Below are 26,603 nucleotides of genomic sequence, written 5' to 3'. Positions count from 1 at the left end.
AAGAAGTCACTATATTCAACTTTCTTCTTCTCTCTGAGCAGAGTTTTTTTTGCTGTTTTTTGCCCCTCTCAGAGCTCTTATGACCTGAGGCCCTAGCTGAGAGATATGATGATTGTGAGTCTCTTCATCTTTTCCATCTTCCATGATTCCAAAGCACAGATCAAGGGGCTAAAATGACCCTCATCCACGCCTCAGCATGTAGCAACATTCTTAGAAGCATTACATGCATGTACTAAAATGACCACGCTGTGACTTCACTTTGCATTTTGTACAGGTTTTAGGGTCCGTAACATGTTTATTAGCAGTGTTCAGTTAAAATGCTTTGGTTGAGGTGTCTTTGAGAATCATATGTCGTAAGTATAGTTACAAGATTTTGCTAATGTTTATCTCTCAATCAGTCAGTCAACAAGCATCTATTAAGCACCTACTATACGCTAGGAACTCTGCTAAACATTGGGGATACAAAGACATGCAAAAGACAGCCCCTATTCTTGAGGAGAGCATAGTCAAATGTGGGAGATGGCATGAAAACAACTGTATACAATCAAGCTACATACCGGACAACAGAGGGAAGACACTAGCTTTAAGGGGGATTAGGAAAGTCTTCCTGTGGAAAGTAAAATTTTAGCTCAGACTTGAAGAAAACCAGGGAAGGCGGAAAGTAGGGATGAGAAGGAAGACAATTCTAGGCATGCAGGACGGTTAGGGAAATGCCCAGACTAGGGGGATACAGTGTCTTGTTTGAGGAGGAGGCCAGGGTCACTGGATATCAGAGTACATAGGGGTGGAGGAAATTAAATATAAAAAGACTGGAAAGGTGTATGTGGGGGTGGAGGTGGAGCAGGTAATAAAGACCTTTAAATGCCAAACAGAGGTTTTATGTTTGAGCTGGAGGTGATAATTACACACTGAATTTGAATTGTTAAGAACAATGAGCATTTCCCCTAGCAAGGAAATCTCAACCCTAGGCTACTGTAAGTATAGAGGACTATATAGGTCCCTAGGGGAGGTGAAGCCCACTAGAGAGAGAAAGAAAGCTGTCTTGACTATTTATGGGCTTGAGAGTAAGTCCTTTGTGCTTTTCATTTTTTTGTCAGTTTAAATAAAGTCTGTCCTATATTTATTGTGCCATTAGCCTGAGTGCATGGTAGCTGAATCCTTTACCTTTTTTGTTAAGACCTAGATATGGGGAAATTCTTATGTTCTCAAGGGAAACCCTGGGTGGGGGCAAAAGTCAAATAGAGATTTTTGAGAGATGCTCCCAAGATGGAACTTGAAACCTTTGGTTTTGGAACAAAGGTAATGCACCCATATTCATATAGCATATTGTTATAGAAATATGTAGCACAGGTTGGAACATTCACCTAATCTGAGAAATCTTAAGGTTTCTTTAGCTTGCAATGTGTGTGTGCGTGTGTGTGTGTGTGTATACATATATATAAAATATGTGTATATATATATATAAAATGTGTGTATATATGTGTGTATATATGTGTATATAAATATATAGATATATATAGATGCATATATCTACATATATATATACACACACACACACATATATATACTTTGAATGTAGGGGAAATAGAAACTCCTCTTGGATGTTAGCTTTTGGTTTGAATGGCAGAAGTGACTACCCCTTATCATATATAACTTAGTTTACTAGAGAAAAACACCATGTTTGTAATCAAGATAACTGTCCTTGCACTGGGCCTTTAAAATGAGGCAACTGGTTTGACTTTCTAAGATCCCTTAGAAGTACAAAATAGTATGATTCTATGAGCTCTGCCTCCTATTCCACCAAACCTGATACGAAACAGAAAAGACAACTGGCCCTTGGTTCTGTGTAATGAAGGATATTACCTTCTTATTCCTATTTAGATCTCTTCTCTCTAGTATCTTGTAGTTTTGTTGATTCCAGAAAATGATCTATCAACTGCTCTTAGGATCAATGTTGAGTATCATTTCTTCACTCATCAAAGCCCTATGTTAAAAATTGTGGAGGGTACAAAAGTTATGGAAAACAGCTTTTGCCTTCAAGAATATTCTTTAATGGATCTTTGTTGGAGAACTCTTGAATGAAAGTGATTATTTGGGTGCCTGTGGCAATGGGTAAAATGTCACCTGTCTTCACTGTTCTATTTTTCAGTAGCTTTCTCTAGTCATCTTGATATGTATCTGGCTGACAGACCCAAGATGGCTCCAGAGCAGAAAGTGAGGCTGGTGACTTTGCACAGCCCTACCTTACTAAAATCCAATTCACTTGCATGCCATGGCACCACCTCCACGACGTCACGGTCCTCTTTGCTAACAAAGGACAAAGCTTTGGCATCCACGTTAGAAAGGATAGTACTTTACCTCCCTGGCCCTCAGTCTCTCTGTCAGCAAAATGAGTGTTGAGAAAGGAGGAGAATAAGAATTTTTATTGTGCCTACTCTGTCCCAGGCACTGTGCTAAATGTCTTTTACAAAACATTATCTCATCAGATCGTCACAATAACCCTATTAGGTTGGCACAGTTACTATTCCTGTTTTACAGAACTGAGGTTAAGTGACTAGTCCAGGATCACAAAGCTAGCAAGTGTCTGTGATTCGATTTGAACTTAGGTCCTCCTGATTCTAAGCCTGGTACTCTATCCGTTAGACCACCTTAACTAGGTTGGGCTAGATATCCTCTGAGGTCCATTCTTGCTCTAGATTTGAGATCTATGCTTCTTTTGGATATATTTAGCAAGTAGGCAGATGGAACACTGCACTCAGCTCTTATCAAAAATGAGATATATCCCCAACCTCACTTTTGGTGGGAGTACCAAACCAGTTGAGTTTCCATTCACATCCAGGGAGGATGATTCAATGATCATCAATTTGGTCTGTTTTCTTTTTTTGGTATCAATGCAATTTCTGTACGTAACTGTGTGTGTCAGATCCTGTTGGAGTTTGAAAACAAATTAAAAAGTCCAGATATTATTGTTTAATAATCAAACATTGCACATGAGGTAGATTTTTTTTTCTCCAAGTCTCTGTGGAATTTTTTTCACTCTGGACAACAAAACATAATTACACAACATCTCAAACAGCTTACATAATGCCCTTTATAAAAATTTGTCTTACCTTAGAGACATTTCTTGAGGGGTTAAGGGAAGAGGGACTTAATTACACGTTTTTTTTTTAACCTACTTAATTAAAGATTACTGGAGAAATAATTTTTTTTCATAACTTTCCACAGAAGGAACACATTTATGCAAACAAGGAAATCTGACTTCACCTAACATTGAAGAATCAATGTTAGAAAGTCTCTGGAAACTAAAACCATGTAATATTTTTAGTGACTTAATTGGCTGATCTTTGGATATAAGCTATGTAAACTTGATGGAAACTCAGGTTTGAATGTTGGCTTAAACTCCTATGCCCATCTGGAGGAATATAATAGTGTTTTACACTGTGGCTTCTACATGGGTCATTTTGATAAAATTGTACCTAAGGCAATACATGAACATCATATTCATCATTAGACTTTTCACACAACAGAAAGTTTGAACTGTTCTTCTTTTGATGTATTTTGCATTTGACCTACAGTTGACCTTGGCCAGCATGGCATACAACATGACATTGTCATCCTGGAATCTTTTGAATGCTGAGGCTCAGGGTCCCAGAGAAGCCTTCACAGTAACCATCGCTATCATGATCATGACCATTATCATCATCTACCAATTCTATAGTACTTTAAGGTTTGCAAAGCAAACTTGACATAGTTCTTCACAACAACATTGGAGGTAGGAGATATTATTATCCTGATTATATAGACAAGGAAACAGGCAGAGAGAGCTTAAATGACTCCTACTGCTAGTCTGAGGTCAGATTTGAATTTAGGTCTTTGTGATTCCAAATCCCTTTCTACCTACCTTCAAATTACTGTTTATTTCCTCAAATGGCATGGGAATAAGACCAAAAAACTAAAATAGTAAACCCATATAGGAACATAATCTGCAGTACACAAAGATGAAATCTGTGGGAGAGAGTTTTTATGGATTGAAAGTCTTCTCCTTTTGCTCCTCACCCCCACCCACAGTATTAATCATATCCAATGCTACGTAGTTGTCTGCCAGGAGAACTTCTTTACCTTTAAATAAAAAGATGATCTTAAAATAAGTAGCTTTATCTGCTGTAAAGAAGCTACAGATACTTGGAAACAATATTTTCTAAATATTTATAAGGTTTATATTCCAAATCTGCTACATTCAATAAATTGTGTAAATAAATATCAGACCTACAAGTCACCATCACGGCGCTCCAGAGCAGCGTCTCCAATCACTCATTTGACAAACAAACAAGCCATGATTTCAAATGCTGTCATCTGTCTCACAGCCAAACAAATCCAAAGTGAGAAACTTTTTCTTGTCTTAAAAAAGTAGGGTCTTAATTTTCATGTGGAATGAAGAGATAACTTGAGACTAATGTGGAATGGGGGAGAGAGAAGAATTGAAAGAGAGGAAAGGCAAAGCCAAAAGAGAATGGAATTTACTTAAGGGAGTGCATCTCCAGGTCTCAAGAGTGGCAGATTAATGCTTAGCAAAGGTTAGACTAGAAAGTAGCTAGCCAGATGGCAGAGTGGTGTACTTAACAGGACACAGGAGTTGGAATCACAAAATCCTGGGTTCAAGTCCTACCTGAGATACTTACTAGCTATGATACCCAGGATAAGTTAATTTAATTTTTAGTGACTCAGTTTTCCCATCTGTAAAATGAGATGCTTGAACTCAGTGGCCTCTAAGACCCCTTCTAGCTGTAAATCTATGATCTGAATCCTATAGGAGGGCTTCAACCATATTTACAGAATTTGGTCTAGCCTCCATTTTCTGTCATCAGATTGTGGAGATAAATGAGTGAATACATAAAAATAATACCAGCTCCGTTCAATAGGCTCAATACAGTCTCTACTATGTGCCCAGAACTGTGCTAGGAAGTGAGAAGGATAAAAGATAAGTGTAATGAGGAGATAGCATTAGAGAAGAGAAACCCGAAGACTCTCAGATGCCCCTAACACCTTGAGGATCAGATATAGCAATTCTTATTTGCAGGGAAAGTAGACCAGAGCACTCTTGCTGCATGTAGGGGCTCATTTGGGAGTAACAAGGGTTTGAGACACAGAGAGAATACTTCTGATAGTGCCTCCCCAAGTAGAGAGGACAAAGAGACTGCTTCAGGAAGTGTTGGGATGATATGGAATGGAAGCATCTTGTAATGGCTGTGAACATTCTTTGATTGGCCCCAGTCCATTAACAATATAGGTAGGAGATAACTTGGGCATAGCCCGGGATAGTTGAGGTGAGGACTTACACAGAAGTTATGCCTCATCTGGATGTGAACTTGGTGGGACCAATATCACATAGGGATTGAACCAAATTCAAGACAATTCTTTTTAGAAACTGAGATGTTCCAGTGAGTGTATGGTATAGGGGTGAGTATACCTCTGTGTGGTTGTGGGAAAATGGTTTTTTCCCTCTTGCTATACCTTTGAAATAAATATCCCTTTGAAAAAACAGATTGATGTGAATGTAACTGGGGAAGTAGTCAGTCTCTGGCATTTAAAAGTGGGGGCAATATAGCTGGTGGGGAGTCTAACCAATAACATTATAGAGGAGACCCTTCCCCAAACCCTCAAGGTCCCTCTAGTAACCTGAAGGGCAGATATAGCAGATCTCACTCTGGAAGAGGAAGCCAGAGCATATTCATAACATTTGCTAAAAATTCCAAGAGACTGCAACCCTTATAAAGAACCAAGAAAAACAAAAGTCAGGACAAAAATGAATGGCAGAGACAGGGAGTGCTTGATAAGATCAGGAAGAATTGGATTGCTTAATAGGCATACTAGACAAGAACTAAAGGAAGTGTTGATGTTTTGAGTTCTGCTCTTGAAAACCTAATCCTAGGACATCAGTTCCGAAAATGTTTAAATGAAAGAGCCTGACTGCATTTAGTCTGTTGGTTAACCCCTAATTGAGATAGGTGAAGATGCCTACTTGATCCTGTATGGAGAGATAAATATAAAGACCATGGAAAGATCTGAAGCCCTCAGTAGGTGGATTCTCTGTGTACTGGACCTTGGGCCCCTTTGTTGATCTGGAATCAACATTCTTACTTTGTTTAACAATTGGTGGGCTGACCCTGGCTTTGTCTCTGAAACCAACTCTTCAGAGGTTGCTTACACTATGACTTATCATGTTGGCACCTCCTTGTGAATGACTAGGTGGTTTAATTCCTATGGGCTTTGGGATTTACCCACTAATTAATGCACTTTAACAAATAAAGAGATGATGAGTGGATCTAAAGATAAGAAGGCAATGTGTGTAGCAATTAAACAGCTTTCCCATGTTGATGTAAAAGTATAAACAATACTTAAGTGCATCCAAGTTATGATTTTCCCACCTGCCTCGACAACCATTTGGTGAGATATAGATTGGGTCAGATATGTCGTGACTATTTATATTATAGCCTAGTAAAGTAATGATTTTATGAACTGTGTTTTACTTTTCTCTTCTTCTTTTCCCTTTTCCCTTCATTCTTGTTTGCTTTCCTTTCTTCTCTGCTCCTCTCTAATTTGTCTAGTGAATTTTTAAGTTTAATATTTGAGACTATAATTCTCATGTTATTTGGGGATATATATTATTTGCTCAATTTTTCTCCTGTTGAATAATTGTAAGATTTTCTCACATTTCTTTTCTTTTCATCTGCAAAATGAGTTGCAGAAGGAAATGGCAAACCACTCCAGTATCTTTTCCAAATGGGCTCATGAAGAGTCAGACATGACTGAAACTGAATATATAACTGAATGTTATAATTTCATTCAGTTTTTAATCAATGTAAGTTTCTTATGAATGAGAACACCATTGGACATGATAGCATGGTTGCCTTCTGCATTGGTAAAAGCAGTATCAGAACTGATGAAGTCATAGAACCACCAAAGTAATAATAGACTAAAACTCTTTTTTGTGTTTTCTGAATCCAAATTTACCTTTGAAACTTCACAAGTCTTTGTAATATTTCCCAAATTCAAAATAGGAAGGCAACTCAATGGTTTAAAGGATATTTAGTCCATGACATATGAAGATTTAAATTTTGAAATATAAACAAATGATTAAAAAGTGACTTGTAAATAAAAGAATAGAATATTAAGCCTTATTTCTACTAGAGTAGAAATATTTTAAGATATTTCATAATATTGTTTAAAATGATATTGTTTAATATGATATAGTTTTTGAAAAAAGGAAAATACTTTAAGCTATGAGGAAAGGGTTCTCCCCAAACCCCCCTCAAGTCCTAGCATCCGGTTATAGTCTTATCAGAGAACTTTAATCAACCACTGAGGTTCCAGTACCTTCCAAGGTAGCCCATTCTACTTTGGGATAATCTAATTCTTAGGGAATTGCTCCTTCTTTTCTAAATCTGCCTCTCCGATGCTGCCATCCATTATTCTTGGTGCTGTTCTACAGAACCAATTCATCTTCTCTATATTTATAGAGCACATTACCATTCTTACAAAAGCTAAATGCTCTTCAATTCCTTTGTCTTTTTTCTTGCTCCCTAAAATTTTAATTAATACTATTTGCTTAATATGCCCTGTTTCTGCTGTTTCTCAGACCTCATTTTTATTTTGCTTCTCCTGTTTTATTGAAATCTCACTATAACACAGTGCCTGGCACACAGGAGGCAATTAATGTTTATTGATTGATTGATTACTGTGGTGGGAAGAACATTGGACCTGGAGTAACAGGACCTGGGCTTACTTCCTGAACTGTCCATTTGCTTACTAGCTGTTTGGATGGATTAAGTGACTTATCCTTTCTGTGCCTCAATTCCCTCATTCTGGAAAAAAAAATGACATACCAATAACTCACAGGATTGTGAGGCGTCATTAGCATTACATATAGACATTGCTCCTTCCTTTCTTTCTTCCTTTCTTTCTTCCTTTCTTTCTTCCTTCCCTCCTTCCTTCCTTCCTTCCTTTCTTTCTTTCTTTCTTTCTTTCTTTCTTTCTTTCTTTCTTTCTTTCTTTCTTTCTTTCTTTCTTTCTTTCTTTCTTTCTTTCCTCCATTCCTTCTTTCATTCCTTCCTTCTTTCTTTCCTTTCTTTTCTTTCTTCTTTCTTTCATTTCTTCCTTCCTTCCTTCTTTCCTTCCTCTTTTCCTTCCTTCCTTTCCTTCTTTCTTTTCTATTCACCTATTTATCTATATCTATACACCTATATCTATCTATTGATATATGTGTGTATATACACATTAATATTAGTATATATATAGGGAATATTGAGACACATAAAGATCAAAGCCCTTTGCAAAACTTAAAGTATTTTATAATATTAGCAATGATTATCAGGCACCAGAATTCCTGCCAGCAGCTTCTTCCCCCCTAAAAGACAGTAGTTTTGTTTAGTGGATAGTTCAAGATTTGGAGTCAATGGACCTGGATTCAAATCTCAGCTATCTGGCTTACTATCTGTGTAACCTTTTGCAAATCACTTTCCCTTCTTCGATGGGGCAGGTAGGTGCCACAGAGTTCTGCCACATAGAGTTCTGGGCTTAAAGTCAGGAAGAACTGAATTCAAATCCAACCTCAAACACTTACTATCTTGTGACCCTGGACAAGCCACATAACCCTGTTTGCCTCACTTCTTCATCTGCAAAATGAGTTGCAGAAGGAAATGGCAAACCACTCCAGTATCTTTTCCAAATGGGCTCATGAAGAGTCAGACATGACTGAAACAGCTGAACTACAACAACCATTCCCTCTTTGGGTTTTGTTTTCTCATCTATAAAATAAAGGAATTGGTCTCCAACGTCCTTTCCAGCTCCGTGATTGTCTAATGAAAAGTATTTATTGTTTTCAAGATCATCTTCCCTGAGTGTGATTATTCAGTCTAGATTATCTCCCCTCCTCATATGATTGCAATATCTTGTTATTATTTACCTTCTCTAACTAAAGTTCCTGCTATTGGGTTTTCATGCTCTTTATCAGCCAATGATACTCTCACAGCATTTTGTGCTCCAGTCAGACCAGGCTGAAACTCTCCAAATCACTTCCATTTGAATTGTCTTGGGAAGATTCTGAAGATCACCTGGCAGGATAAGATACCAGAAGCTGAGGTCCTTACTCGAACTAAACTGCCAAGCATTCAAACTCTGCTTCAGACAGCGCAACTCTGATGGGCTGGCCACACTGTTCAAATGTAAAACATATGCTTGACAAAAAGACTATTTTATGGAGAACTCACACAGGACAAGGGTTCATTTGGTGGTCACAAGAAGTGATACAAAGACACTCTCAAGGTCTCTCTTAAGAACTTTGGAATTGATTGCGTGACATAGGAGACATTGGCACAGGACCGCTCAGCGTGGCATTCCTACATCAGAGAAGGTGCTGTGTTCTCTGAGCAAAGCAGAATTGAAAAAGTTCAAAGGAAATGCAAGATGCCCAAGTTTGGAGTATCCACCGCAAATGTTCACATGGACTATTTGCGCCCAAACTGTGGTAGAGCATTCTGAGCCTGCATTAGCCCGATCAGCCACAGTTAGACACACTGAATCTTTACTCAACCATAGTGATGTCATTTTGGCACTCTTCAAGAATGAAGGACAGCAACTATAGGCATATTTTGTAGGTCTGTTTTGAAATGAGACTGAAATTATTTCTTTAATTTAATTTAATAATTGACTTTTAGGGCTTTCAGTCTGAAAATTCAAAACCATGCCTCCTGTCTCTTTTCTCATGGGTGGTTTTTCATTTGCTGTTCTCAGTTTCATTCCCCACTCAGGATTCCAGGGAGAAACAAAGCGATAGCTTCATTGAACCCAGGACTTAGAGCTTTTGAGCTTAACTCAAATTGTGGCCACTGTTGTTGAGGGTGGAAGAAGTGGGGAGGATGAAGAATGTAAAATTCAACAGAATCCTAATAGAGAGAGTAGAACTACATGTGCTTAAAATCTTGGGTTGGAGAAATGAGGTGGGTGTGGGTTGTGAAATATATAACTTCTGAAACAAATCAAAAGCTCAAAGATGGCAATTAAAAAAAAACACCCAGGGTCATGATGAGTGTTACTGAAAATATAGACTGGCTTGTAATTATAATGGGTACAGCTACCATCAAAGGTTAAAGGGTCTCTTAGTTCACCAGCAATTGAGCTACTAGCTCTCCCCCTCCCCCTCTAATTTGTGTCTTTTACAACCTACACATAAATATTTTTTAAAGACCCTGAATTGGTCCTTTAAGGTGAGAGTGAAGGACCCAGTTTTCTCTTTTCCTTAAAAAGCAGCCCAGCTGTTTGAAAGTAGCAGAGTACTTCAGGTTCCAAGAAGAAGTATTTTGTCTGAAAAGGAATGTGATCACCATAGCATTGATTTTTACTGATAAGCTTCTCCATCAAATGTTGGGTTCCCTGAGAAAGTTGGTGAAGGATAAAGGGCTACAGAAGTGCTTTGAATCTCCTCTGACTCACTTTTGAAGGCATTATTTTGAACAAAAGAGACTAATATTGAATTAAGAGAAATCATTTTGGAAATTAATATTCACTAAGAGTAAAACACCCTCTGGCTACTGCTGCCACCTACATTCAAAAGCAAATATCCATGTGACAGCAAGTAGGCTCATTTCAGTCTGATCTTGCGGGTGATTCAATGAGAGTTGTGGGTGTTTTTAAGAAGTCATAGTAATGTAACTTAAAAACAAAGTTTCTATAAAAATATTTATTGCTTAAGACCTAGGAGATGAAAAGAATGTAACTATTATTCTTGGTTTGTTTTGAGGTTATTTACTTAGGACTAAGCACCTCATTTTTCTTGTGTACAAAAAGTAATTATGCAGTCAAAAGAATTATAGCTCATATACTTCAAAACATATGAAAAATGTAAAACTTTATTACACACATTAATTTCTAACAAAGGACATCTCCAGCATCAGTGTAACTGGGATAAGCCAGATAACTGATGTATATATGCGGATGTTTCTCCCAAATGGGTTTTATAAAGGCAAACAAACAAATAAACAATTTCTTCTGTTATGTCTCTCTTTTATAAATTTTCGCTTCCTGGTAGAGGCAATAGTTTTTGGAATTTTTTTCTATGTTAATATATTCTCCTCAAGTAGCCTTCCCAGTCACCCACCCATTTCTCATTTTATTGTTCCCAGCTTCTCAGGTGGAATCCATTTCTGTCAGAAGTACAGCAGAGGTAGGGAAACATATGTGCTACATACACATTATAGTCCTGGGGTTGCTAATTTTGTTCCTGCCCATTTTGACCTTCAGGATAGAATGTACTAGGTGTCCTTGGCCATACTTGTTTTGTGCTAGGTCTGCTTCATTTGTTCTTCCTGTCTATTACTGAAGGGCAGCGTCCTTGGTAACTACACCTGGGCTTTTGTCACCATATGGAGTACTTAGGTTGCGTTTTAATTGCCCCAAGAGTTCACAAACGACATGACCTACCTATTTCTGGTGGGATGTTGTGAAAATGTTGTGAGAAAACAAAATGAGAAATGCGAAATGCTGCAGTCATTTCAGAGCGTATGAAAAGAGCATTAGTCAGTCCTTAAATCTGGGAGACCAGGTTCTTAAAAAAATATCCTGAACTTAAGTATCAAATAAAATGAACATTTTCATATACAATAATAGAACATAAAAAAGAACTTTTACATGGAACTACACATCTGTCACATAGAGATTTCCTGTTAAGTATAGAATAAATTCAACGTGTATTTTTAAAGCTATCCTATCAGGTTTTTTTTTTATCATCCCTTCCTTCTGTTCTCAGGAAGTCTTGGATTCTAATTCAGCATCTGACATTCCCTAGTGGTAAGATTGTGGTCATTCCATAGCTTCTCAGTCTTAATTCTTTTATCTGTAAAATGAGGACAATGGTAATTGCATTGCCTAACTCATAGGGATATTGTGAAGTTCAGATTAAATAATGTCTATGAAACACTTTTCAAACTTGAAAGGCCCATACAAATATGAGCTGTTAGTCCTATGTTCCCTATGTCAACTCATAGAAGTCATTTATCATTTTATTAAGGTTTTTTTTTTTTTGCTACAGCCAAAATAATAATTTTAAAAAAATATTCCATGGTCCTGTGCAGTGCCATTCTATTTCTGCAATAAGGGTGGCAGAGAATTGGGAAAGGGGAGTGTTAGGGGCGCTCTGGACCTGGGCCCCCCGAGAGGGTAGTGAGACGCCAGAGAGTCTGGACCTGCTGACACGGCAGTGCCCCTGTGGCTTCCACCACGTCAGTGCCGGGGCGGCTCTTACTGGAGGAGCTCCACCCTCGGGGAGGAACTGGGGAGGAGCCAACCCGAAACACCCAATATAAGGCGCTCCCCAGAGAGGGTCAGTGGGATTTGTGTGAGATTTCTGGTACGCCATGCAATAAAGCTGCTTGTTGACTCCGGCGTACTGCCTGGTGATTCTCCTCTCACATCCCCCGAGAGGAGCCGGAGACGTCCGAAGACCCGAGGGCAGGGTGAGTGATAGGCGGTAGTCGGGGAGTACGGGGTGCCAAAGTGGGGCACATCCCGTCCGGCCGCCGACAGGGGAGGAGAAAGTGTTGAGTCATAAAGCTTTTAGATTATCATCCAACTTTAATTTAGTTTTTGGTACCCTAAATATCAAACATTTGTCCAATGACCCAGGAGTAGACGCATTAATAGAGATGCTGAATCATGTTGAGCTTGACATTCTGGCTACCTATAAAATCAGAATTAAAAAAAAAGAAACATTGCAGCTAAATGAAAGGATGGCTTATAGACTTCTTAGAGAAGCAAAGGAAGGCAACGATAGAGTATATCTTACCATATACCCGAAAGCTACAGAAATATTATTTCATGAGACCATTGCTAATCAAGCATTTCAGTGCTAATAAGAAGTATTTACAAAAAGAGCACCATGAAAATATTACAGTTTATGTGCCACACTAGTTGCTGAGGAGGAATAGGTAGAGAAAAATCTATGAAGAACTCGATAAGCTCTTCCAAACCAAATTAACATACAGTCTGAAAGTCGGTGACTTCAATGCAAAGTGGGAAAAAAGTATGGACAGAAAGAAATATATCAGAAGGTATGTCTCAGGAGAAGGAAATGAGAGAGCCCAAAGTCTTATTGATTATACAGAATCTCACGCCTCTGTATTAGGAGAACTTTCTTTAGAAAAAAAAAATTGATAGGCACTCAACGTGGCACACACCAAATAACATTACAAAGAAGGAAATTGAATACACGTTAACAGAGTGAAAAGATTCATCAAGGAAGTGGCAGTTATTTCTGAATTATCTGTCTGTGCACAGTCAGACCATTCAATCAAAATTTGTAATAAACAGTAAGAAAGAATGGTAATGAGAAAAAAAAGATATGACTTGCCATTAAGTAGTTATAATGCTGAATTATTTAAACAAGCTACTGAAAACTAATAGAGGTAGTTTTGGTAGATTAGATGAAGAGCCATAAAGTTAGGAGACTCTCATTTAAAGTTTTACCTCTGATACATATTGGCTGTATGACTCTGGATTAGTCATTTGGTCTCCCATTGTTTTAGGTAACTCTCTAAGGCTATAAATTGCAGAGAAGGCACCAAATTGAATTGCTAGATAATTTTACCTAGAAGTTTTCTATACCAGTGAAATCTTAGGGTCATTTCTTTATGCCATTGACAATTAAAAACAGGAAATGGACAACAGAAATAACATTGACACAGACTATAATTTCATCCAGAAGTTAAACCAATGTCTGTTAATTGATTAAGACAAAGAGATCAAAATAGTCCAGAGTTTGCTTTTATCATTACCCAACTTGCCAAATTGAGAGAGATCACTGCCATGTGCTTCTCAATAGACACCCAGTAGAACTTATTCAACAGCAAATGTGGATATGACAGACAATGCAGATAATGAAGTAATCCCAGAGTTAAAAAGTGGGATGTGAAGGCAAGATTGCCTTCAAGCAATTATGAAGTACTTTTATCGACTTCAAGCTTCCCATGAAAGTAAAAACCCATCATTTCAATACAAAATCTACCAATATTGTTGTATAGCAATTAAATGTGAAGCACCACTACCTCCAAAGAGCTAAAGATGGGCATTGCACAGGGGCCATAGTAGGAGTGATCAGGTTGTAACATGATCTATGAGAAACTCCTAATGTGTATAGGAGCAAAGGATGTCATAAAAGAATTATATCACAGAAAGAGAAGACAGACAGGTCACATGGCAAGAGTGCATGATGTTGGATGAATGGTCAGAGCATTCTTATTATCTTCTCTTTTTGCGGGGGGCGGGGAGGAGGAAGGGAGGAAGGCTTCTAGCACATCAGATTTTTCCCTTGATGAGAACCTTTGGGATAACATGGCCATGAATTACACAGAATTGCTAGGTATAGATGCACTGTTATCTCTTATCACTGAAAGAACTCCTGAATCAATGAAATCACATATCCATTGCTGTATTTAAACTATAAGACCAGACTAGCAATATATACACTACATATTTCATACTAATATACTTCATATACTATTAACTCTAGTGCCACTGGCTAACTACTGCCCCCTCCAAATAATACATTTTCTCCTGTGTGTCTTTGAATAAGTAGTCCCCCAGATCTATGACTTCTTCCCTCCTTACTTCCTAGCTTCTTTCAAAGCATAGCTCACATGTCACTTTCTGCATGTAACCTTTCTGTAATCTCTCCAATTATTAGAACATTCTCCCTTTTCAAATTAGTTTGTGTTACTTTGCATATATTTGTATTTACTCATTTGAGTCCAAGCTTCATTGCCCTAATAGAATGGAAGCTCCTTGAGGGTTAGGACTGTTTTTTTAATATCCCTACTATTAGCACAGCTTAAGCTTAATAAATATTAGATAATCTTCTGAAATTTATTTTTAGTTTTTAAACATTCATTTCCACAAGATTTTGAGTTACAAATTTTCTCCCCATCTCTACCCTTCCCCCACCCCAAGATGGCATGTATTCTGATTGCTCCTTTCCCCAGTCTGCCCTCCCTTCTCTCACCCCACTCCCCCCCCATTCCCTTCCCCCTTACTTTCTTGTAGGGGAAGATAGATTTCTGTACTACATTGCCTGTATATCTTATTTTCCAGTTGATGTAAAAACAATTTTTTTTAAACATTTGTGTTTTAGAACTTGAAGTTCCAAGTCTCTCTCTTCTTCCCTCCCTACTCATCTTCCTTCAGAAGGCAAGCAATTCAATATAGGTTATACATGTATCCTTATGCAAAACACTCTGATAAGAGTCATGTTGTGAAAGACTAACTATATTTTCCTCCATCCTATCCTGTCCCCTTCTTTTCAATTTTCTCTTTTGACTCTGTCCCTTTTCAAAAGTGCTTGCTTTTGACTACCTCCTCCCCCAATATGCCCTCCCTTCTATCATCCCCACCTCTTATCCCCATCCCCCTTACTTTCCTGTAGGATAAGATATCCAATTGAATGTGTACATTATTCCCTCCTTAAATCAAATCCAATGGGAGCAAGGTTCACTCATTCCCTTTCATCTACCCCTCTTCCCTTCTATTATAACAGTTTTTTCTTGCCACATTTATGTGAGATAATTTACCCTATTCTATCTCTCCCTTTCCCTTTCTCCCAATATATTCCTCTCTCACCCCTTAATTTTATATTTTAGGTATCATCCCTTCATATTCAACTCACCCTGTGCCCTCTGTCTATACATACATACATACATACACACATACATATATATGTGTGTGAATATATATATATATATATATATATATATATAATATACATACATACACATACATATTCTTTCAAATACCCTAACACTGAAAAAGATCTCATGAGTTACAAATATCATCTTTCCATGTGGGAATGTAAACAGTTCAACTTTAGTTAGTCCCTTATGATTTCTCTTTCCTGTTTACCTTTTCATGATTCTCTTGATTCCTGTATTTGAAAGTCAAATTTTCTATTCAGCTCTGGTCTTTTCATCAAGAATGCTTCAAAGTCCTCTATTTCATTGAAAATCCATATTTTGCCCTGAAGTATTATATTCAGTTTTGCTGGATGGGTGATTCTTGGTTTTAATCCTAGCTCCTTTGAACTCCAGAATATCATATTCCAAACCCTTTGGTCCCTAAATGTAGAAGCTGCTAGATCTTGCATTATTCTCATTTTGTTTCCACAATACTTGAATTGTTTCTTTCTGGCTGCTTGCAATATTTTCTCTTGATTTGGGAACTCTGGAATTTGGCTACAATATTCCTAGGAGTTTTCTTTTTGGGATTTTTTTCAAGAGGGAATTGGTGGATTCTTTCAATTTCTATTTTATCCTCTGGTTCTAGAATCTCAGGGCAATTTTCCTTGATAATTTCTTGAAAGATGGTGTCTAGGATCCTTTTTTGATCATGACTTTCAGGCAGTCCAATAATTTTTAAATTATCTCTCCTGGATCTATTCTCCAGGTCAATGGTTTTTCCATTGAGATCTTTCACATTATCTTCCATTTTTTTCATTCTTTTGGTTTTGTTTTATAATTTCCAGATTTCTCATAAAACCACTAGCTTCTACTTGCTCCATTGTAATTTTTAAGGCAGTATTTTCTTCAGTGATCTTTTGGACCTCCTTTTCCATTTGTTAATTTTGCCTTTTAAGACATTCTTCTCCTCATTGAACCTCTTTTGCCATTTGGGTTAGTCTATTTTTTAAGGTGTTATTTTCTTCAGCATTTTTTTGGGTTTCCTTAGCAAGCTGTTGACTCGTTTTTCATGATTTTCTTGCATCACTCTCATTTCTCTTCCCGATTTTTCCTCTACTTCTCTAACTTGATTTTCCAAATCCTTTTAAAAAAGGCTTTTCCATGGTCTGAGACCAATTTATATTTTGCTCGGAGGCTTTTGATGTAGGATCTTTGACTTTGCTGACTTCCTCTGACTGTATGTTTTGATCTTCATCACCAAAGTAAGATTTTATAGTCTGAGTCCTTTTATGCCATCTGCTCATTTTCCCAGCCAATTACTTGACTTGTGAGCTCTTTGTCAGAATATGTCTACTTCCAGAGTGGAGAGTGCTCTCTCCCAAGCTTCAGGCATTTTGCCCTGCTGTTTTCAGAGCTACTTCTTTTCTGAGGTGGTATGAGACTCCTCTCCTGGCCTGTGCTCTGGTCTGTGAATAAAAGCACTCCTTTCTGATGTGTAACTAACAGAAGGACTCCCTCTCCGCAGCCACCACAAGCTCTGCCACACCAGTGCTCCTTCTCCCCCAAGAACCACCAACCAGGACTGTGACTCAGATCCAAGCAGGGTACAGCAAGTGAACATTGCTTCAGCACCAACAAAGAGACCCCTGCATTCCCACTGTGATCAGCTGCTTGATTCCCCCCACTGTCTATGGGCCTGGAGCTCCAGACACAGCCACTGCTGCTGCTGCCACTTTTGCTGCCCTGGGGCTGAGCTATGCCCTTCTCTCACCCATGTCCAACAGTTTTCCCTCTCACCTGCTAAGCTGTCTTTAGCGTCTGTGAGTTGAGAAGTCTATAAACTGCCAGAGCTCAGTGATTCAGGGCCCTGAGGCCTGCTATGCCTGTTCTGCTCCCCCATAGTCTGTTCTGACATGGCATGCTCAGCTCCCGCCATGGTGTGATAGACCCTTCCCAGCGACCATTCAGGCTGTCTTGGGGTAGAGACTTGTTTCACTCTGTCATTTTGTGGGTTCTGTAGCTCTAGAATTTCTTTAGAGTAATTTTTCACAGGTGTTTGGAGGGATTTAGGAGAGAGCTCAAGCGAGTCCCTATTTTCATGCTGCCATCTTGGCTCTGCCCAATGTTAGATAAATTAATATAATTGCATCAGTCAATTTAACAGTGTTACACTTACAAAGCCAAATGAAGCCAGTGAGCATACTAGGGTTAAGCTTGCCATCTTTAATTACGAGAGCTCTCAGCTGTCTTTGAGTTTCCCTCTTTTATAAATCTCAGGGAATTAGTTTTTATGAAAGAAGGTGAAGATGCTGTCAATGATACATCCTAGGAAGAGAGATGTCAAAGGGGAAAATGTTTTCAAAACTATAAATAATCTAAGCCCTTTGTATAAATTCTCTCTCTTGCTCTTGCTCTCTCACTCTTACTTTCTCTCTCCCTTTCTCTCCCTCTGTCTCTATCTCTCTGTTTCTCTGTCTTCCTCTGTCTCTGTCTCTCTCTCTCTTTCACACACACACACACACACACACATGCACACACACACGACATATGTGCACACACATACAATGGAAATAATTGAATTCAGTCAAGCTCCCAAATATATATATATAAGACAATATCAACAGTTTAATTCCATCAATAATTTCTATCAAAGCAACAATGAAAGTTAATAAAACTAGTCATTTTGGAGGAAAAGGATTGAATTTAGTTAAATTGAGTAAATAGGCTAAGAATCTGTGATTTCTGAAGTGTGGGAACTACAGGTATAAAAACTCCATCCATGGGGGGGGGCAGGGCAGAGCCAAGATGGAGACTGGAAAGCAGGGACTTGCTTAAGCTCCCCCTAAACACCTATAAAAATGGCTCTGAACAAATTCTAGAGCTACAGAACCCACAAAATAGCAAAGGGAAGCAGGGCTCCAGTCCAGGACAGCCTGTATGTTTGCTGGAAAGGATCTATCACACAGAGCTGGGAGCAGAACAGAGCAGAGCCCAGCATGGGCCAAGCCAGGATCAAACAGACCGGGAACTGGGTGGAACAGGTGTAATGCCCTGAATCAGTGATCTGCAGCAGTTACCAGACTTCTCAACCCACAAACACCAAAGACAACAGAGAAGGTTAGTGGGAAAAGCTGCTGGGACACAGTGAAAGGAGTAAAAATACAAAGTAGTGAAATAGTTTGGAAGGTAAGGAATTAGCAGCTGGGGCATCAGGAAACAAAAAAATGGTGCCTGAGCTACCTCTTAAAGGAAGAGAATGAACCTATGAAGTGAAAGTTAGGAGGTAGTACATTCCAGGCAAGAAGAAGGATCAGAGTAAAGGTGTGGAGATGGGAGATGAGCACAACAAACCTTTATAAATCACTTAGAATAAACCAGTCCCCAGGCTTTGCCACACTGGTAACCTGTAGGGCATCCTAGTATTTATTCTTCCCTGTGGATTTCCCAGAATCAAGCTCTGCTCCAGTTACTATGTTAGTTCCTACGAAATATTGATTGGATTGTATATATTAAAGATGTCAGATATCTTGATGATGTTGTACTTTATCTGGAATAAAAGGGTCCTGCTAGAATCCCAGTCAAGATTTCATTCAAATGCCTCGTTGTAACAAGGCAGAAACCCTGGATTCTTTTTTTAAAATAAATTTATTTTTTATTTTTAGTTTACAACACTCAGTTGCACAAGTTTTGGGATTCCAAATTTTCTCTCCTTCGCTCTCATCCGCCCTACCCCTCCCAAGATGTCATGTAATCCAATGTAGGTTCTACATACACCTTTACACTGAACTCATTTACACAGTAGTCCAGTTGTAAGGCAGAATTATCACCAATGGAATGAATCATGAGAAAAGAGAAACAAAACCAAAAATGAAGGAAAAAAAAGAGAGAGCAAAAACTTTGCCTCAATCTGCATTCAGACTCCATAATTTTTTTCTCTTGATATGCATAGCTATTTCCATCATGACTCTTTTGGAGCTGTCTTTGAACCTTGCATTGATGAGAGGACTCAAGTCTATCAAAATTAGTCCTTACAGATACCAAGTGTCTGTAATAGTATATAATGATCTCCTGGTTCTGTTCCCCTTATTCAGCATCAGCTCATATAAGTCATTCCAGGTTGTAATGAAGTCTGTCTGCTCCTCATTTCTTGTAGTACAATAGTATTCCATTACATTCATATACCTCAATTTGTTTAGCCATTCCCCAATTGATGGGCATCCTCTTGATTTCCAATTTTTTGCCACCACAAAAAGAGCTGCTATAAATATTTTTGTACATATGGGTCCCTTTCCCATGTGTATGATCTCTTTGGGGTATGGCCCTAGAAAGTGGTATTGTTGGGTCAAAGGGTCTGCACATCTTTATAGCCCTTTGGGCATAGTTCCAAATTTCTCTCCAGAATGGCTGGATCACTTCACAACTCCATCAACAATGTAACAATGTTCCAATTTTCCCACATCCTCTCCAGCATTTATCATTTTCCTGTTTTGTCATGTTGTCCAATCTAACAGGAGAGATGTGGTACTTAAGAGTTGTTTTGATTTGAATTTCTCTAATTAATAGTGATTTGGAGCATCTTTCCATATGATTATAGATATCTTTGATTTCTTCCTCTGAAAACTGCCTGTTCATATCCTTTGACCATTTCTCAACTGGGGAATGACTTGTATTCTTATAAATTTGACTCAGTTCCCTATTTTTTTTATAGATGCGGCCTTTATCAGAGACACTGGTTGTAAAGACTTTCTCCCAATTTCCTGCTTCCCTCATAATCTTTGTTGCATTGACTTCGCTTGTACAAAAACTTCTAAATTTAACATAGTCAAAATTATCCCTTTTGCATTTTGTAACACTATCTATTATTTGGTCATGAATTCTTCCCTTTCCCATAAGTCTGACAGGTAAACTATTCCTTGCTCTACCAAATTGCTTATAGTATCACCTTTTATTCCTAAATCATTAACCCATTTTGATTTTATTTTGGTATATGGTGTAAGATATTGGTCTATGCTCAGTTTCTGCCATACTATTTTCCAATTTTCCCAGCAGTTTTTGTGAAACAGTGAATTCTTAACCCAGAAGCTGGGTTCTTTGGGTTTATCAAAGAGTAGATTGCTATAGTCATTGACTACTATGTCTCGTGTACCTAACCTATTCCACTAATCTACCACTCTTGTTTCCTAGCCAGTACCAACTAGTTTTGATGACTGCTGCTTTATAATACAGTTTAATATCTGGTATGGCTAGGCCCCTTTCCCTAGCATTTGTTTTCATTAATTCTGTTGATATTCTGGACCCTTTGCTCTTCCAAATGAATTATGTTATTATTTTATCCTGCTCTGTAAAATATTTTTGGTAGTTTGATTGGTATGGCACTGAATAAGTAAATTGATTTAGGTAAAATTGTCATTTTTATTATATCAGCTTGGCCTAACCATGAGCAACTGATGTTTTTTCCATTTATTTACATCTGACTTTATTTGCGTAAAAAGTGTTTGGTAGTTGTGTTCATTGAGGCCCTGGGTTTATCTTGGCAGGTAGACTCCCAAATATTTTATAGTGTCTACAGTAACTTTAAATGATTCTTTATTTAAATTTTATTAATCTCTCCTTGATTTTCAATATTTCTAGTTTGGTATTTAATTGGGGATTTTCAATTTGTACTTTTTCTAGCTTTTTCAGTTGCATGCTCAATTCATTGACATCCTTTTTACATATTTTATTCATGTAAATATTTAGGGATATAAAACTTCCCCTAAGAACTGCTTTTGCTGAATTCCATAGCTTTTGCTGTGTTTTCTCACTATTTTCACTCTCCTGAATGAAGTTATTAATTGTTTCTATGATTTGTTCTTTGACCTACTCATTCTTTAGGATTAGATTATTTAGTTTCCAATTAAGCTTTAGTTTATCTTTCCATGGTCCTTTATTACAAATAATTTTTATTGCATCATGATCTGAAAAGGATGCATTGACTATTTCTTCCTTTCTGCACTGGATTGTGAGGTTTTTAAGCCCTAGTACATGGTCAGTTTTTGAGTATGTGCCATATACTGCTGAAAAAAGGTATATTCCTTTTTATCCCCATTCAGTTTTCTCCAGAGATCTATCATATCTACCTTTTCCAAAATTCTATTCACCTCCTTAACTTTTTTCTTATTTATTTTGAGGTTAGATTTATCAGGTTTAGAGAGGGGGAGGTTGAAGTCCCCCATTAGTATAGTTTTGCTGCCTATTTCTTCCTGTAACTCCTTTAATTTCTCCTCTAAGAATTTGTATGACATACCACTTGGCGCGTATATGTTAAATAATGACATTGCTTCATTATCTATGTTGTCTTTGAGCAGGATGTAGTGTCCTTCCTTATCTCTTTTAATTAGATCTATCTTTACTTTTGCTTTGTCTGAAATTAGGATTGCTACCCCTGCATTTTTTACTTTAGCTGAAGCACAATATATTCTACTCCAGCCTTTTACCTTTACTGCGTATGTATCCCCCATTTCAAATGTTTTTCTTATAAACAACATATTGTAGGATTATGATTTCTAATCCATTCTGCTATCCACCTCCGTTTTATGGGAGAGTTCATCCCATTCACATTCACAGCTATGATTACTATCTGTGTCTTTTTCTCCATCCTATCCCCTCCATTTTTGCTTTTATTTTTCCCTTCTCCCTTTCACTCCTCAAAAGAATTTTGCTTTTGACCACTGCCTTCCTCAGTTTACCCTCCCTCTTGATTCCCCTCCGTTATCTTATCCTTTTCCCCATGCTATTTCTTCCCTCCCTTCTGACCACTCTCCTTTTCTTTCCCCTTTCCCCTCCTACTGCCTGTAGGACAAGTTTGGTTTCTATAATTATCAGAGTATGTTATTCCCTCTTTGAACCAAATTTGATAAGAGTAAAGCTCAAATACTGTTCTTCTCCCTCCCTTCTTTCTCTCTGCTACAATATGTTTTTGTGCCTCTTCATGTGATGTAATTTACCCTTTTCTACCACCTCCTTACCTCTTCTCCCAGAACCATCTCTTTACACCTCTTAATTACATTTTTTTATCATCATATCAGTTATTTTATACAGACACCCACAGTCTAGCTATATCCCTTTCAATTGCCATAATAGCTATACTATTCACAAGGTTGACATATATGTACATATATAATATATATATATACATATATATAACATAAAATACAATATAATCCTATATAAGGATGGAATAAATTTGTCCATATTGATTAACAGGGTTTTTTTTCTCCCTTTGTTTAGCTTTTTATGTCTCTCTTGAGTTTTGTATTTGAAGATCAAATTTTCCATTGAGCTCTGGCTTTTTCATCAGGAAGGTTTGGAATTCCTTTATTACATTGAATGTCCATCTCCTTGCCTGAAAAATTATGCTCAATTTTGCTGGGTGGTTGATCCTTGGTTGTAGTCCAAGCTCCTTTGTCTTTAGGAATATCTTATTCCAATCCCCCCGATCTTTTAATGTAGAAGTTGCAAGATCCTGCATGATCCTGACTGTAGTCCCATGATATTTGAATTGTTTCTTTCTGGCTGCTTGAAGTATTTTCTCCTTCACCTGATAATTCTGTAATTTGGCAACGACATTCCTTGAAGTTTTCAATTTGGGATCTCTTTCAGGTGGTTATCGATGGATTCTTTTGATGACTATTTTATGCTCTGCTTCTAGGACCTCAGGAAAGTTGTCTTTGATGATTTCTTGGAAGATACTGTCCAGGCTCTTTTTTCATCATGGCTTTCTGGTAGACCAATACTTTTTAGATTATCTCTCCTGGATCTATTTTCTGGGTCAATTGTTTATCCAATCAGCTATTTCACATTTTCTTCTATTTTTTCATTCTTTAGATTTTGTTTGACTGATTCTGGTTTCCTCATAGAGTCAATAGCTTCTACTTGCCCAGTCTTAATTTTTAAAAATTGTTTTCTTCATTTAGCTTCTGATCCTCTTTTTCAGTTTGGTTAATTTTACTTTCCATGGCATCATTCTCTCCAATTAGATTGTGAACCTCCTTAATCATTTTGCCAATTTTACTTTTTAAAGATTTGATCTTATCAGTGATTTTTTTCCATTTTTTCTTTTACCTCTCTAATTTGGTTTTAAAAATTCTGCTTGAGCTCTTCCAGGAATGCTTTTTGGTCTTGAGACCAGTTTACATTCCCTTTGGAGGTTTCTGAGGTGGGTATAGTGTCAATGCTGTCCTCTCCTGAACTGGTATTTTGATGTTCCCTGTCTCCATAAAAAGAGTCAATAGTTCTTGGTATTCTGGACTATTTCTTCATGTTGGTTAACTTTTTCCTGGCTTTAAAGTAGACCTCTGCTTCTGGGGCTCAGAGGACTCTGTCCCAAGCTTCTTGTGCTTGGAACTGTGGGCCTGGTTACTGGCTGTGGTCTCTGCTTAGGTTGAGGTGTGGGAGAGGGGTGGTCTGGCTGCTGGAACTCTCCTCTTCCTCAGGGTTGTGCTACAGCCTGGGTGGTCTCAACCGTTGTCTTCACTGGTGTCTGCCACTTCCACTGGCTGTAGGAAGGCACCTCTGGGTTCCTGGTGTTGACTCCTGCTGGCTCTACCCCTCTAGGGCTCAGGAATGCCTGCTGTTTGGCCACAGAAGCCCTGCTTCTGGCTCCTCAATTTCAGGGTTTCTCCTGAGGGAGTATTATATGGGTAAGGAAGGAAGGGATGAGAGCCACTTTACCCGGTCATCATGGCTCTTGGAAGTTTCAAGAAGGTGAGCTTCAAACCTTTAGACTGTGGGCTGCAAGCCTCAGGAGTAGCTGTTGTCATGGCCACAGGCACTGTGCTGCTGACTCCATACCTAGGACAGACTCCTTTCATGGGCTGAGAGGTCTGGAGATCACCACCAGTTTCCATGTCCAGTGCTCTCCCAGCCTGGATTGCTGGCTGAGTTCCACAGCTGCTCCCACTTTGATGTGGTCTGGTGTAGTCCTACACGCTGAGTACTCTCCCAGACTACAGATCTCTCCTGTCCACCCAGCAGACTCTCCTGGCTTGGAAATTTCTCATACTCAGTCTACTAGTGGCTTCTAACTCTCTCAAATCTGCTCAGATTCACTTTTTTAGATGTATCTGACAGAATTTATGAGAGAGCTCCGGTAAGATGCTGTTTTCATGCAGCCATCTTGGCCCTGCTCCCAAAACCCTGGATTCTTTACATTTTTTTTTTGGTCACACAAACTCAGGATGGCTGTTTTCCAAAGGCATGGAGGTCTTAAAATTGCATCAATGAAAGAAACAACTGCATGAGTGAAATAATAATAATCAACAATGAAGATAGTGATTGTAATAATAAAATAATAACAATGATGAAACTCTATAGTTTATAGAATGATTTCCCCTGACTTTCTCTACAATACCCCACATTAATCTCTTCCCCCCCCTTCCCACTTTTCAGCTTCCTTTTATATATTATCTTCCTTCAATAGAATATAAGCTCCTTGAGGACAGGGGCTGCTTTTCTTTCTCTTTGTATTTATATACCCAGCATTTAGCACTGTACTGTCACGTGGTTAGCATTCTATAAATACTTGACAACTTGACAGGTATAATTTCTTTTCATCCTTGAGATAACCTTGAGAAGTATGTATTGCAAGTGTTGACTGAATTTTCAGAGGATAAAATAGATCACAGAGGTTAAAAAATGTTTGTTGTTACTTGGTACCTTTTGAAAGAGTGAAGCAGTACTGGTACCCCAAAATATAATCCTATAAATGACAATTGATTGCAAATGAATAGTGTAGAGTTCACTACGGCTCTTTAAGGGATCGGTGATGTCATCAATTCCAGGACAAATAACAGTCTGCCTATACTTACGCATTCTGTGCTATGCTCTTCTATATGATCCTAAAATTTGCCACAGGAAAAACATCCAATGTTCAGAGGGCTTTCCTCTACTTATCTCAACTCCAATTTATGAAACTCTGATAGATATGAAAATATGAACTCTGGTGTTAATGCCTACCCCATAGCCTTCATTCTTTTTAAAGGATTTCCAGCATTTTTTAAGGGAGGTGGTTCTTCTGTTAGTATAGTGTGTCCCTTAAAACTGCACAAAGCCTTTTGGTATACTCCATATTTATTACAGATCATTATTATTTGGGTGGGAGAAGGGCAGAGGAACTTAATGAAGTTAAAGGACATTGCCCTTGGAAGATTCATCAGAAATGATGACCTTGGTAAATCTAAAATTATAAAGTAATGTGATGGAAGATCAAGTTGCAATTGATAAGAATTGGTTTTATTGACACCTCCTAGGAATAGATACATTAAGCCCAGTAAGTGACACAGGTACAGTTTGTACCAGCAGTCACTCACTTATGTGGCTATCCTCTCCAGCTATTCTTGGGGAAGTATGTGACAAGAAAATATGGAATATTAAACCATGAAATGATGCATGCTCACAAATTCCCCCCAGAATATGAGATATTTCACAACAGACCTGTTGTCATTACCTAGGTTATCATGATTGTTATATATGGAATATTTCTTCAGAGGTAGAAAAACTGTTTCATTTACCTACACAACAGAAAACTGGAATAGATTCAGGGGAGAGGACAGGATGAATTGTTGAAATGGATTTTGAGATTGCTTTGACTATTCCAATTTGGGAAATAAGCAAAGCAACCAGTGTCAGTTCTCCCCAGCATCTGAGGATGTCATTCATTTGAAATTAAAATGGATAATAAAACTTGTCTTTTAGGTATGGGAGGGGGTGTGGTATTGAGTACAGTTTCACTTACAACAAGATGATTGAGAACTGAGACATATGCTGCTTCCTGACAACTTCATGGGTTACTACCCATCTCCTGAGCTGGTTGTCAGGGAAATATTTGGGAACCTTAAAGTCCTACATAAA

The 26,603-nt window shown here is 38.1% G+C and overlaps 1 pseudogene; it reads right to left on the bottom strand.

The window, feature by feature from the left end:
* Positions 1-24,601, bottom strand: part of LOC118842544 — a 159,237-nt pseudogene extending 134,636 nt beyond the window's left edge.
* Between the last annotated feature and the right edge of the window lie 2,002 nt (positions 24,602-26,603).

This window comes from Trichosurus vulpecula, chromosome 3, assembly GCF_011100635.1.
Source record: "Trichosurus vulpecula isolate mTriVul1 chromosome 3, mTriVul1.pri, whole genome shotgun sequence".
Taxonomy (NCBI): domain Eukaryota; kingdom Metazoa; phylum Chordata; class Mammalia; order Diprotodontia; family Phalangeridae; genus Trichosurus; species Trichosurus vulpecula.
Note: the sequence above shows the minus strand (reverse complement) of the source record. Positions and strands in the feature narration are given on the sequence as shown.